The sequence below is a fragment of the Hordeum vulgare genome, chromosome 6H, assembly GCF_904849725.1.
Source record: "Hordeum vulgare subsp. vulgare chromosome 6H, MorexV3_pseudomolecules_assembly, whole genome shotgun sequence".
NCBI lineage: Eukaryota > Viridiplantae > Streptophyta > Magnoliopsida > Poales > Poaceae > Hordeum > Hordeum vulgare.
In genome coordinates, this window is record NC_058523.1 from 350873912 (window position 1) to 350886944 (window position 13033).

At 42.8% G+C, this 13033-nt stretch overlaps 1 long non-coding RNA gene across 1 annotated transcript; it reads right to left on the minus strand.

The window, feature by feature from the left end:
- Window positions 1-6564: 6564 nt before the first annotated feature.
- Window positions 6565-7083, minus strand: LOC123403582. The gene is made up of 2 exons (XR_006611498.1): window positions 6992-7083; window positions 6565-6909 (listed from the first exon to the last, which is right to left on the minus strand). It is a non-coding gene; the product is annotated as an uncharacterized LOC123403582 (long non-coding RNA).
- Window positions 7084-13033: the final 5950 nt, after the last annotated feature.

A 13033-nucleotide genomic window follows, 5' to 3' on the forward strand; every position in this document is an offset into this window, starting at 1 on the left:
CCACTGGCCCCCTCTTTTGCTATATGAAGGGTTTCGTCCGAAAAAAATCAGGGTGGAGCTTTTTCGTGGATTCTTCGCCGCCACGAGGCGGAACTTGAGCAGATCCAATCTAGAGCTCCGGCAGGACGATCCTGCCGGGGAAACTTCCCTCCCGGAGGGGGAAATCGTCGCCATCGTCATCACCAACACTCCTCTCATCGGAGGGGAGGCATCTCCATCAACATCTTCATCAGCACCATCTCCTCTCCAAACCCTAGTTCATCTCTTTTGACCAATCTCCGTCTCGCGACTCCGATTGGTACTTATAAGGTTGCTAGTAGTGTTGATTACTCTTTGTAGTTGATGCTAGTTGGATTACTTGGTGGAAGAGTTTATGTTCAGATCCTTGATGCTATTCATTACACCTCTGATCATGATTATGATTATGCTTTGTGAGTAGTTACTTTTGTTCCTGAGGACATGGGATAAGTCATGCTAATAATAGTCATGTGAATTTGGTATTCCTTCGGTATTTTGATATGTTGTATGTTGTTTTTCCTCTAGTGGTGTTATGTGAAAGTCGACTACATAACACTTCATCATATTTGGCCCTAGAGGAAGGCATTGGGAGTAGTAAGTAGATGATTAGTTGCTGGAGTGACAGAAGCTTAAACCCCAGTCTATGCATTGCTTCGTAAGGGGCTGATTTGGATCCACTAGTTTAATGCCATGGTTAGACGTTGTCTTAATTCTTCTTTCGTAGTTGCGGATGCTTGCGAGAGGGGTTAATCATAAGTGGGATGCTTGTCCAAGTAAGGGAAGTACCCAAGCGCCAGTCCACCCACATATCAAACTATCAAAGTAACAAACGCGAATCATATGAACATGATGAAACTAGCATGACAGAAATTGCCGTGTGTCCTCAGGAGCGTTTTTCCTCTTATAAGACTTTGTTCAGGCTTGTCCCTTGCTACAAAAGGGATTGGGCCACTTCTTGCACCGTTGCTACTACTTGTTACTTGTTACTTTTCGCTTGCTACGTTTCACCTCACTACACCATCACTTGTTACTGCTACTTTCAGTGCTTGCAGTTATTACCTTGCTGAAAACCGTTTATTAGAGCCTTCTCCTCCTCGTTGGGTTCGACACTCTTACTTATCGAAAGGACTACGATTCATCCACTATACTTGTGGGTCATCAGACTGCAGCAGCAGATCCTCCATAGAGGAATCAAAGTAGACCCCACTAAGGTAACCTTCTTCTCCTGGCTGAGAGACAGGAACATAGCAGAACTCTGAATTCTGCAACACTGCATGTCTAGCCCTCATGATGGTAAACATTGAATATGCAGCATCTTGTACTGCCATGTCAACAGTAACCCCCAATCCATAAGACCAATGGATCGGCTCCTCAGCTCCAGGGTAATCTGGGAATACCCTAATAGTGCACAGAAACTGACTTTGATTGAAATCCCGGTACTGCTCCTCCACACTGTACTCAGGGTACCGGCGGTAACCGGCTACTGACATCATCCAGACTAGCATGTCCGTGTGACCCGGCACATCAATGGACCTAGTCAGACGGACCACCTGACGAGAAGGACGTCCAGGAATTTGAAAATAGAGAGTAATGCAAAAGCATTAGAGCTCTCAAGACTAAATTTGGGCAGCATAACGGTTGTAAATGCTCAAAAACAATTTTGAGACATCCTACAAAGATAGGATAGCGTAACCACTCATCTATCAAGTAAATTCCATGGTCATCAAAACTTACTTTCTTTTCTTTGGAATAAAAGAAACCCGGAGTAACTCTCGACTCGTTGTCCTATAATCTACCGATCAGAAAAACACGAGCCTAAGAGAAAGATAAGTAACCTAGTCCATAATCTCCGCAGAAAAGACGAGGATGACCAGAATAGAATAACTTGAGAAGAGAAGCAAGAGTCTTACATTCCCTTCCACAAACAATTCCCTTATATATAACTAAAGAAATTCTAGACTCAACTTCGACCAGTTTGGCTTAGTAATCCCACAGTCAGTCAGGCTCAGATACCAACGCTGTCGGGACCCCGATCCTAAGTCATAGGAATCCAGCCTGTAACACATCACGTCCCTTTGCGGTCTCACGCATAGTTATCCCCACGGCTGCAACCTTACCTTAGCCGGGACCGTTTGCGCCTTTTGACTCGCGTATGCAATTGTGTCGCTAGCATTCCAATGTCAAAGAACCCGGATCGACATGTCTAGTCATAAACTCAAGCGGCAGTTCCGTACAGGGACAGACATACATGACCCAGCAAAGCAGGTGTCGGTCGTCAGCGAGTGTAGACGAGTCGTAGCAAGCTACAAGGACTCCATTACACCGCGAGACATTTCCCCAAAGGGACAGACACAACAGCTAAGAAGGACACATGCCGGTCGACCAATGTGTCCGGAGCAGTAGCGAACTACCATGGCTCGGTGAAAACACAAAGGGACATTTCCCTGTAAGGAGTGCTACTAAGGCATACGACTAGGTATTCGAACCCCATACATATCAAGTACAACACATGTACGCATGACATATCGATATGCATAGATACATCGATGGCATCACAACATAACCATAAACATACAAACTTTATTTAGAGAGCTCAGACAAGCCAGACACATAGTATTACAAAGATAGGGGTCTCACGACCCATCATCACAAGTCATACAAACAAGTCTTACAAGCCAGCGGAAGATTAAAACTGTCTGAGTACAGACAGATGGAAAGGTAAAAGGCACATGGCCTGACTATCTACAGACCCAACCTAGGGCTAGATCATAGCTGGGACACCAGCTACTCGTCATCGTCAACGTCTAGATAGTACCCCCCATTAGGGTCGTTAACAACATCTGCAACAATTTATTAAGAAAACGTGAGTACAAAAGTACTCAGCAAGACTTTAGGATAATCTATATACTCATGCAATGTATCAACAAGGAGTTGTGGGGTTTCATGCAGAAAGCCAGCATTTGACTCTTGGCTAGACAACTTACATTTTCAAATAACTTTGACAACTTTGATTTCTCGCACACGAGTCCACTAACACCACAACAATACTCCATCATGGAATCATTCCGTCACCCCACGTAAATACCATCCACGACACTCACACTTATCTTGACAATTTTTTGAGTAGCCATTATAGTTATCTATGAACAACATATGTTTCCAAGTAGTCCATATCCGCGGACGCGGCTATTTGAATATATCATAAACCTGCAGGAGTGTACTCCTTCACACACGCTCTCGCCACTTATCGCTATGTGCACGTCATGCACCTCAGCAACCTTCAAGCGGAAGCCCAGCGAGGGAGTCGGCCACGACCGTTAACCACTCTAATACCTAGTCCAGGTTTATCGCCTATCACAGGGTAACCCGCACGGAAGTCCGGCCGAGGTTTCCGCCACGACCCCAAACGATGTGCGCAGGGTTCCCAAGCCCACCATCCGGGTGCCACTTGATACACCGTGCCACTTCCTACCGCATCATAGTGCACCTATAAGGTCAGCACTACGCACGGCCTCCAGCATGACTATAAACACCAGAAACTACTTGCAACTCCTGGACCGAGTACTAAGCGATTAATAAGTCGAGAGGGTCAATTAAGTATCCCAACGTGTGGTAGTATCTAGTCTTGGATTACATACACGGAACTCAGTTCCTAAGGACGGTTCCAATGAAACAACCCGCCATGTACTCCTACATAGCATTTCACCGGCACCTTTACCAAATCAGGTTCAACACACAACATATAGTAACTGAACACATTCTCACGATCCTGTTCATCACCCAGATGACAGACCATACACAACTCTAAGCATAACATGCATAGCAGGATAAGGCACATCATCGCTCAAGCATCTACCAGGTATGCTAGGTTGCAAGGTTCAACTATTTACTGTGACAAAGGACAGGTCATGCAAAGGAAGTGGGTTCAACTAACGTGGTAAAAGCATTGAAAGCATTTTGATCTAATGCAATAAGTAAGAGCAGGAGCGAGAACATGGGATTTATCGGGATGATCAAAATGGTTGCTTGCCTTGTTGCTCAGCAGAGGGGTGATATCTGTCAGTCGGATAATCAGATGTATCCGGAGGGGCGGAGCCTACCGGAATAACAACAATCAATCAATATCAAACATATGCAACAAAATGATGCATGAAATGCAATGTAGCATGGCTTAAGATGACTAGCAAAACCCTTTGGGATAATCTTGATTTGAAATCTTAATTCAAATACCATTTGAATTATAATTCATCAAATTCTTTTAATTGATTTGACCTGATGCTGTTTCATAACTTTGTTTTTCATGCAAGAAAATAGCACCATTCGATTCCTTGAATTTTTCTGATCATTTTACATATATTATTTGTCAAATTTGGAGTTATATTCAATTTTCTATGAATTTCCAAAGTTTTGGACTTATTCTGGAATTGTTTTTAAACAGAAAAGGTTTTATTGCATCAGCATGAAATCAGCAGGTCAATCTGGCGGCTGAAAGTCAAACTTGACCAGTGGGACCAACTAGTCAGTGACTCTGGCCAGGTTTTAGTTAAATTTAAACTTAATTATGTATTTAACATGGCTGGACCCACATGTCAGTGACTGTTTAGGTTTTTAATTAATTATTTATTTTATTAACCTAAACTTAATTAGCCAGGGGGCTGGCCCCGCATGTCAGCTGCATAGAGAGGCTCAGATCCACCGACGGCGAGGTGGAACTCGCCGGCGGTGAGCTCCGGCGACCACAGGGACGGCAGAGAGCTTCAGGAATTCAATTCCGGCGACCATTTGCACGGCAGAGAGCACCAAACGAACCAGCACTCAGTCGCAGTTCCATTTTTGCAAAGAACCAAGGCTAAGATGGCCGGAGATGACACCGGCGTTGAGCTCGACGGCTGCCGGAGCTCGGGCTATGTCGGGATCGATGAAACCAAAGGCAAATCGAGCGGGGCTTAGCTCCTAGAGCACCTACACAACATGCTGAAGCTTTTGGTGGCCTCAGAACGACTAGACGTTCACTGGAGAGCTACCGGCGACGAGCTCCCGCGACGGATCTCGTCGGGCTCCGATGGGATCGGGTGAAAGAGGAAGGAATCGAGGGGGAAAACTTGGGGGAAAGATTCCTCAACTCACGAGGAGTGCAGAGGCAACGAAAGTGAGCTCGCGGATGGCCTGAGGAGGGATAACGATGACGGCGAGCTCCGGTGACCCGAGGAGGAAGATGACGGCGTCACGGCGTTTCAGAGCTTCTCGACGTCGAGCGACTGGCTTAGGAGCTTCAGGGAGCTTCGAGGAAGCTGTTGCGCGGATCAGGAGAGAGGAAGAGAGGCTAGAGCGACTGCTAGCTCGAGCTCGAGCTCGCGATCATGGCGGCCGAGAGGGGGAGAGAGCAAGGGGCGAATGGAGAGGGGGAGAGCTCAGGGATGGAGCGGGGGATCTTATCCCTCCCCTCCAATGCATCAGGGCGAGGCAGCGAGCACAGAGGTGCGTGGGCGCACCGGGAGGAGCGGCGGCCACCTCCAGCGCCGACTGGCAGGAGGTAGACGACACGGGAAGGTGGGCTGGGCCAAGGTGAGCACTAGATAGTGTTTTTGCATTTTTTTTTCTTGCTTTAGTTTCTGTTTATTCTTTCTTACATTTGTCTTTATTTATTTTTAGCTCTAAAACCAATTCAAAAATAGTTTGAAATATACTGGGGTGTTAGTTGGAATATTCCCAACTACACATAAAGTTTTCAGCATTTTTGAAAACTTAAATATTTTTGAAACCAAATATAAAGTTGAATTTAGTGATTTTCTGAATTAAAATAAAATGCCCAAAGTAGTTTGAATATAAGTTTCACCCCTGATATCTTGTTTTGTACATTTATCAGAAAAGGTGAACTTTTATAATGGCCATTTTGGGTTCATTGATTTTGGCAATAGTTGGATTTCTTTTGAATAAAGAGTGGCTAGGGTTTCGCTTTGTATTTCACCACTTCTTTTGAGTTTATTTCCATTTCTGGAATGCAATGAAAGAAGACATGAGCAAAAGTTGCTAAACCCTATGTAGGGAATTCCAGGGATGTGACATAATATAACATATACACCCTCTTTACACTATTAAAAGACGTTTTGTGCATAGCTAATAATATATCACACACTTGACTATTTAAGCAAAAAACATGAGCTGCGCCTTCAGACTTGGTGCTACTACAAGTGTTGATTTTTGAATTTGTACCTAAGCACAAGTTCAGTTCATATACAAAAATATATTATGTATGTTTATGCATGACCATGCAGAACTGAAGTGAATAATGTGGACGGTGACATATACCGATTGACATGGAATAATATACTATGCTGGTAGATTTTCAATCACGTGTCTAGAGGAGAATTCACAGTTGTGTAATTGCACATGGTCAGCAATGCTTTACCTCCACTAAGAATGCATATTGCACACTTAACTATTTTTAGCTAAACATGAGGCACACCTTCAGACCTGCTACTACAAGAGTTGAGTCTGAATTTCTTTTGTACCACAACATAGGATGAGCAGAGAGAGAGAGAGATGACAGACCCAAGCTGCTGCTGATTTGATGGACATGGACGATGGTTGCACCATAGATTTTCTTTTTAAGAAAGCGTTCCTCTTTTCTCTGGTCAAATCCTAGTCACCATAGAAAAATGAACAGGCCCAAATCTATTCAACATGCTGTAAAGCAATCTACTCTAAAATCAGAGAGCATGCAACATAAAAAAAAGATTAAACAAGAAACATTTAGATCTCCATAGGCATGAAGATCGCCCCACCTCCCTTGCCTGTTTCTTGTCTTTCTCGTCCGTCTACACCTTCTCCTCCTTCCTCATCCCCTTCTACTCATTTTCTCTGGTCACGGAATGGACCAAACTAATGCCCCTAAAAACAAACCATTCAGATCAGAAATTGTACAAGGGATAAATGAAATTTTCTTCCCAAATCAAGCGACGTAGAAGACCACCAGTGGCGGAGACGAGGCCGTGCCCCAAACCCTAACCACGGATGGATTGGGGGCGAGCGTTGGAGGCGTGGAGGGACGGGTCTGCTCGGATGGATCAACGCAGCACGACGAGGTGACCTCGGCAGCGTCCTGCACGCCGGCCATGGCTGCCGGAGCTCGCCAAAGGCACGCAGGTGGCGGAGACGTGGTCGCACCCCAAACCCTAACCGCGTGGGGTGGATTGGGCACGAGTATTGTAGGCAGGGATGGACGGATCTGGGCGGAGGGATCAACGCAACATGGCTACATGAGCTCGGCAACGTCCCGCGCGCCGGCCATGGCTGCCGGAGCTCACCGACAAAGTCGTTGTCGTCGGCGGCTAACCCTAGGTCGCGTGAGGGGGCAGAGGAGATGTGGCTGCGGGGAGAGTGTCTTCGACGCGGCCGGGTGGAAGTTTTCCTTTTGTTTATTTACTTCCTTTTTTATTCTCGTGGGAGAGCGTGGAGGCTTTCTTTAATTGTTCAGAGGGTCTTTGCCGTGATCTGGGACAACGTGAGACGGCAAAGAAGATGTCTTTGCCGTGAGGTGCGTGGACGACACACGGCAAAAGTCTTGCCCCGTTTAGTTTTCGTCTATAGCCCATGTTTGCCGTCAACGACTAGGAAAGCAGACGGCAAACCGTTATTTTTGTCGTCAGCGTACCTAAATCATGACGGCAAAGAAGTCTTTGCCGTCAAGCCTCTTTCGCCGTCTGTCTTTTTAAATCTTTGCCGTGCGTTTTGTTTTGCCGTCAGTTGCTAGATGGTGAAAAGACCTTTGCCGTCTGCTCCAATAAAAGGCTGACGGCAAAGAGGATTCATGTAGGCAAAGTCGTTGATTCCTGTAGTGTGTTCCAAGTTAATGCTTGAACAATTCCATGGAAGATGGAGAACAAACCTACTACCTCGACACCACCATCATCGAACAGGGACACGTAAGTACATGGGTATGGGCACCACCCTTAGCTTGTTCCATGCTTTGGGGAGGTGCCCCGGTATCGTATCACCATCACTTTTATCATTTTCATATATCTTAGTTCGATCCTTAGTTATATCGTGATTTAGAGAAATAAAATTTCAGTTTTGCTTTGCTTAGATTTTTTCTTTGAGATCTATCTATCCCTGTAACGGTGTGTGGAAGTTATATAATAAAGATAATTGATTTTGTGTGCTTTACTCCAATTCATCTACCATTATAACATTGAAATAAATGAAATAAAAAGATCATATGCTAATCTCATGAGGAGTAATGAAATCACATAGACAAGGTATAAGTTATAAAAGTTGTTCAGAATAAACAAACATAACATTAGTCATTGATACAATCTATGCAAGATTATGATAAAGGAGAGGAGATTTATATACAAATACACTATCTTGGACATCTTTTATGATTGTGATCCCCCATCAAATATTATATAATGATCAAGTCTTGACGTTGGACATGGAAGACAACGTAATGATCATGATAGTTTACATTCACTAGAAGTTATATGGTCTTGGATTCCTTAACATGTGGTGCCTACTTTAGATCCTTTGCTAGCCCAAAACTTCATTGCACCAAGTAAAGATACTACTTGTGCATCCATAAACCTAAAACCCACTTTCTTGTCATGAGAGTCCGCCATACGTACCTATGAACTAAGTAAGATCCTTCAAGTAAGTTGTCATCGGTGCATCAAGCAATAAAAATTGCTCTTAAATATGTATGATCTTTTATTGCAAGGGAAAATAAGCTTTGTACGATCTTGTGATGGCAAAGAAATAAAAGTGATAGAGCATATAATAAATTTTGCTATCATAAGGGGAATATAAAGTGACGTTCCCTTGCATTAAGAGTTTGCACATCCAAACTTAAAATTGCATGACAACCTTGGATGCACATGAACAAGTGAATCAACTCAACATGATGAACATGACTAGACAGTAATTTTCATCTCTCCTCGGGAGTGCTTGCCTAATATAAGAGTACTTTTTGGCCTGTCATTTTTTCCAAAAGGATTAGGATACCTTGCTGCGCACTTGCTACTATTGTTACTTCTCAGTTGTTTTGAATTATCTTGCTACAAAATTATCTATCACTATTACTTTTTTTTTGAAGGAAAACTGTAAGGGAAACCCCCCACAGTGAGTTTTTTTTTTAAATAATAAGAACCCAAATTCGCGCCCGTGGAGACTTGAACTTGGGTGGATGGGTTGTACATCCACTCCACTAGCCAAGTGAGCTAGGCTCACTTCCTTCTATCACTATTACTTATAGCACTTGCAGGGAATACCTTGCTGAAACTGTTAATCATTTCCTTCTGCTTCTCATTGGGTTTGACAGTCTTACTTATTGGAAGGACTACGATTGATCCCCTATACTTGTGGGTCATCAAGTGTCAGCAACCGTAGAAGACTAAGTGATAATTGAGTATCTGAACTTCAACAAAGCTCTGACATACACTCTTTCTGAAATATGATGAATTGCAATTGCCTCAATGAATAAGAACATAGCTTGTTAGATTTTAATAAGGTTTGTCGCTTATACTTTAGCGTGTGAATAGTTATCACTTGTTCATGTAATGTTTTAAGATATTATATTGTTGCTATAATAATTGCCATGATGCTTTTATGTTTGTATTTTGTTTTTATCGACACCTCTCTCTCTAATCATGTGGTCATTATTATCGAGTTTGGCTTTCGCTTGAGGACAAGTGAGGTCTAAGCTTGGGGGTTTGATACGTCCATTTTGCATCATGATTTCATATTGAAGTTTATAATGTTTTCAAGTATTATTCCACTTTTTGATGCAATCCTTATATATTTCCTCTCTTATTTTACAAGGTTTACACAAAGAGGGAATTCTAGACCCGAAATGCTATGAAAAGGCTGGAAATTTTCTAGACTCCAAATTACCTAAAACTTCACGAAGCATTTTTGTGGAATTTATAATGAATATTGGAGTAAGGAACCCCCAAACGGGGGACACCAGTTGCACACAAGGCAACAAGGCGTGCCATGATGCCTTGTGGGTCCTATAGGTGGCCTCCGGTGCCCATCTTCTACTATATGAAGGGTTTTGACCTAGAACAAATAAGGAGGATACTTTCGGGATGAAGCACCAGCGTTGTGAGGCGGAACCAGGGGCATGAGCACTATTCCCTCCGGTTGAGCGATTCTACGGGAAACTTCCCTCTGATAGGGGAAGTTGAAGCCATCGTCACCAACAACGTCCCCCTTCGTGGGAGTACGAATCTTCAACAACATGTTCTTCACCAGCACCATCTCATCTAAAACCCTAGTTCATCTCTTGTATTCAATCTTTGTCCCAAAACCTCAGATTGGTACCCGTGGATTGCTAGTAGTGTTGACTACATCGTGAAGTTGATGCTAATTTGTTTATTTGGTGGAAGATTATATGTTCACATCCTTAATGATATTCAATACTCCTCTCACCTTCAACATGGACATACTTTATGAGTATTTGCCTTTGTTCTTGAGGACTTTGGAGAAGTCTTGTTGTAAATAATCATGTGAAGTTGGTATTCTATCGACATTTTGATGATATGTATGTTGCTCTTCCTTTATTGGTGGCATGTGAACGTCGACTACATGACACTCCACTATGCTTGGGCCTAAGGGAAGACATTGTGGAGTAATAATTATATGATGGGTTGCTAGAGTGACAGAAGCTTACACCCTAATGATACATCACGAACGTATCAATAATTTTGATTATTTCATGCTAATACATTATCAATCTTGGATGCTTTATATGCAATTATATTCTATTTCATACCATTTTTGGTAACAAACCTACTAACCCACGGCCAAGAGCGAGTTGTTGTTTTTGTGAGTTTTTTGCTTTTCTGAAAACCAGTACCGAACGGAGTCCAAGCGATATGAAACTTTTGATGATTTTTTCTGGACCAAAAGTGGAACTAGAAGCTTTGGAGGGAGAGCATACGTTGCACGAGGAGATGGCAAGGCAACATGGCACACCCAAGGTGGGTAGGCACGCCATGATGCCTTGTGGGACCAATGTGGCTCCGCTTGTCCTAATTCCACCTCCATAAATTCTCTAAAATCATTAAATCAACATAGAGCCACCCGAAACACTTGTTCTACCACGACAAGTCTTTGCTCCGATGGGAGGCCATCGGGAGACCTTTTCTGGTGCCATGCCGGAGGGGGAATCGATTGCGGGGGCCATCTACATCAACCTTGTTGCCTCCATGATGATGTGTGAGTAGTCCAACACACACCTATGTGTCCATATCTAATACGTAGATGGCTTCTTCTCTCTCTGTGATCTTCAATACAAAGTTCACCGCAATTCCCGCGGTGATCTATTCAATGTAATCTTCTTGGTGGTGTGTTTATTGAGATCCTATGAATTGTGGGTGTGTGATCATATTATTCATGAATATATATTGAGTCATCTCTGAATTCTTTTCTGCATGATGGTTATAGCTTCGTACTTCTCTCTAATATATCGGTTTGGTTTGACCAACTAGATTAATTTATCTTCAGTGGGAGTGGTGTGTTGTGATGGGTTTAATCTTGTGTTGCTCATTCCCTGTGATAGAAAAGGACATGAAACATATTGTATTGCTTCCATTAAGGATAAAATGATGGGGTTTATTCATATTCCTTGAGTTTACTTTGTCTACATCATGTCATATTGATCCAAGCATTACTCTATTTCATACTTAACACTCTAGATGCATGATGGATAGTGATCGATGAGTGGAGTAATGGTAGTAGATGCAGGAAGGAGTCAGTCTAATTGTTTATGGACGTGATACCTATATACATTATCATTGTCGAGAATAACATGTCATAACTATGCGCTTTTTTTTCAGTTACCAGCAGTAATCTGTTTACCCACCGTATATCATGTTCAAGAGAGAACTCTCTAGCGAAAACTATGCCCCGCGGGTAAATACAAAAACTCCAAAATAGTTTGTTGTCATTTGTTTATCGTTAGTTACTTTATGTTTTTATATTACCTATCTACCAAAATTTAATCATTGCAACTAACGAGTTCAAGGGGCTTGACAACCCTCTTGTCCGCATTAGGTGTAAGCGTTTGGTTTGTGTGTGTAGGTGCTGCTAAAGGATGTTTGCGTAATTCTCCTATTAGTTCGATAACCTTGGTTCTCACTAAGGGAAATGTCTATCTCTACTATGTTGCATCTTCCCTCCTATTTGAGGAAAATCCCAACGCAGCTTACAAGTAGCACCTAGTTTATGTGTTATTCCATGAAGGGCTGATTTGGATCCATATGTTTCATGCTATGGTTAGATTTATATCAATTCTTGTTTCGTAGTTGTTGCTGCTTGTGATAGAGGGTAATCATAATTGGGTTGTTTGTTCAAGTAAGAACAACACCGAAGCACTGGTCCACCAACATATCAAATTATCAAAGTAACGAACGTGAATGAACTAAACATTATGAACGCGACTAGATGACAATTCCCATGTGTCCTACTGAACACTTTACTTTATATAAGAGAACTTTCACGCTTGTCCTTTGCAGTAAAAAGGATTGGGCCACCTTTCTGAACCTTTGTTACTATTGTTATTTGTTACTTGTTACGAGATTATCTTACTACCAAAATATCTAACACTTTTAGTTACAACACTTGGAGAAAATACCTTGCTCAAAACCGTTTGTCATTCCTTTCTACTCCTCGTTGGGTTCAAAACTCTTACTTTTCAAAAGGACTACGATTGATCCACTATAATAGTGAGTCATTAGTGAGCGGTGTCACTGATGTGTAGGACAACCATGGCAACGACAACATGGTCGCCATTTTTGGGTGTAGCTAGACGCGCGTGGGACACCAAAGGCGGGCAGTTATAGTGTGACGCCCTCGGTTCAATCGTACGCTAATCATACATGCAAATGCGTACGATCAAACTCAAGGACTCACGGGAAGATATCACAACACAACTCTGGACACAAATAAAACAATATCAGCTTCATATTACAAGCCAGGGGCCTCGAGGGCTATAATACGAAAGCTCGATAAACAC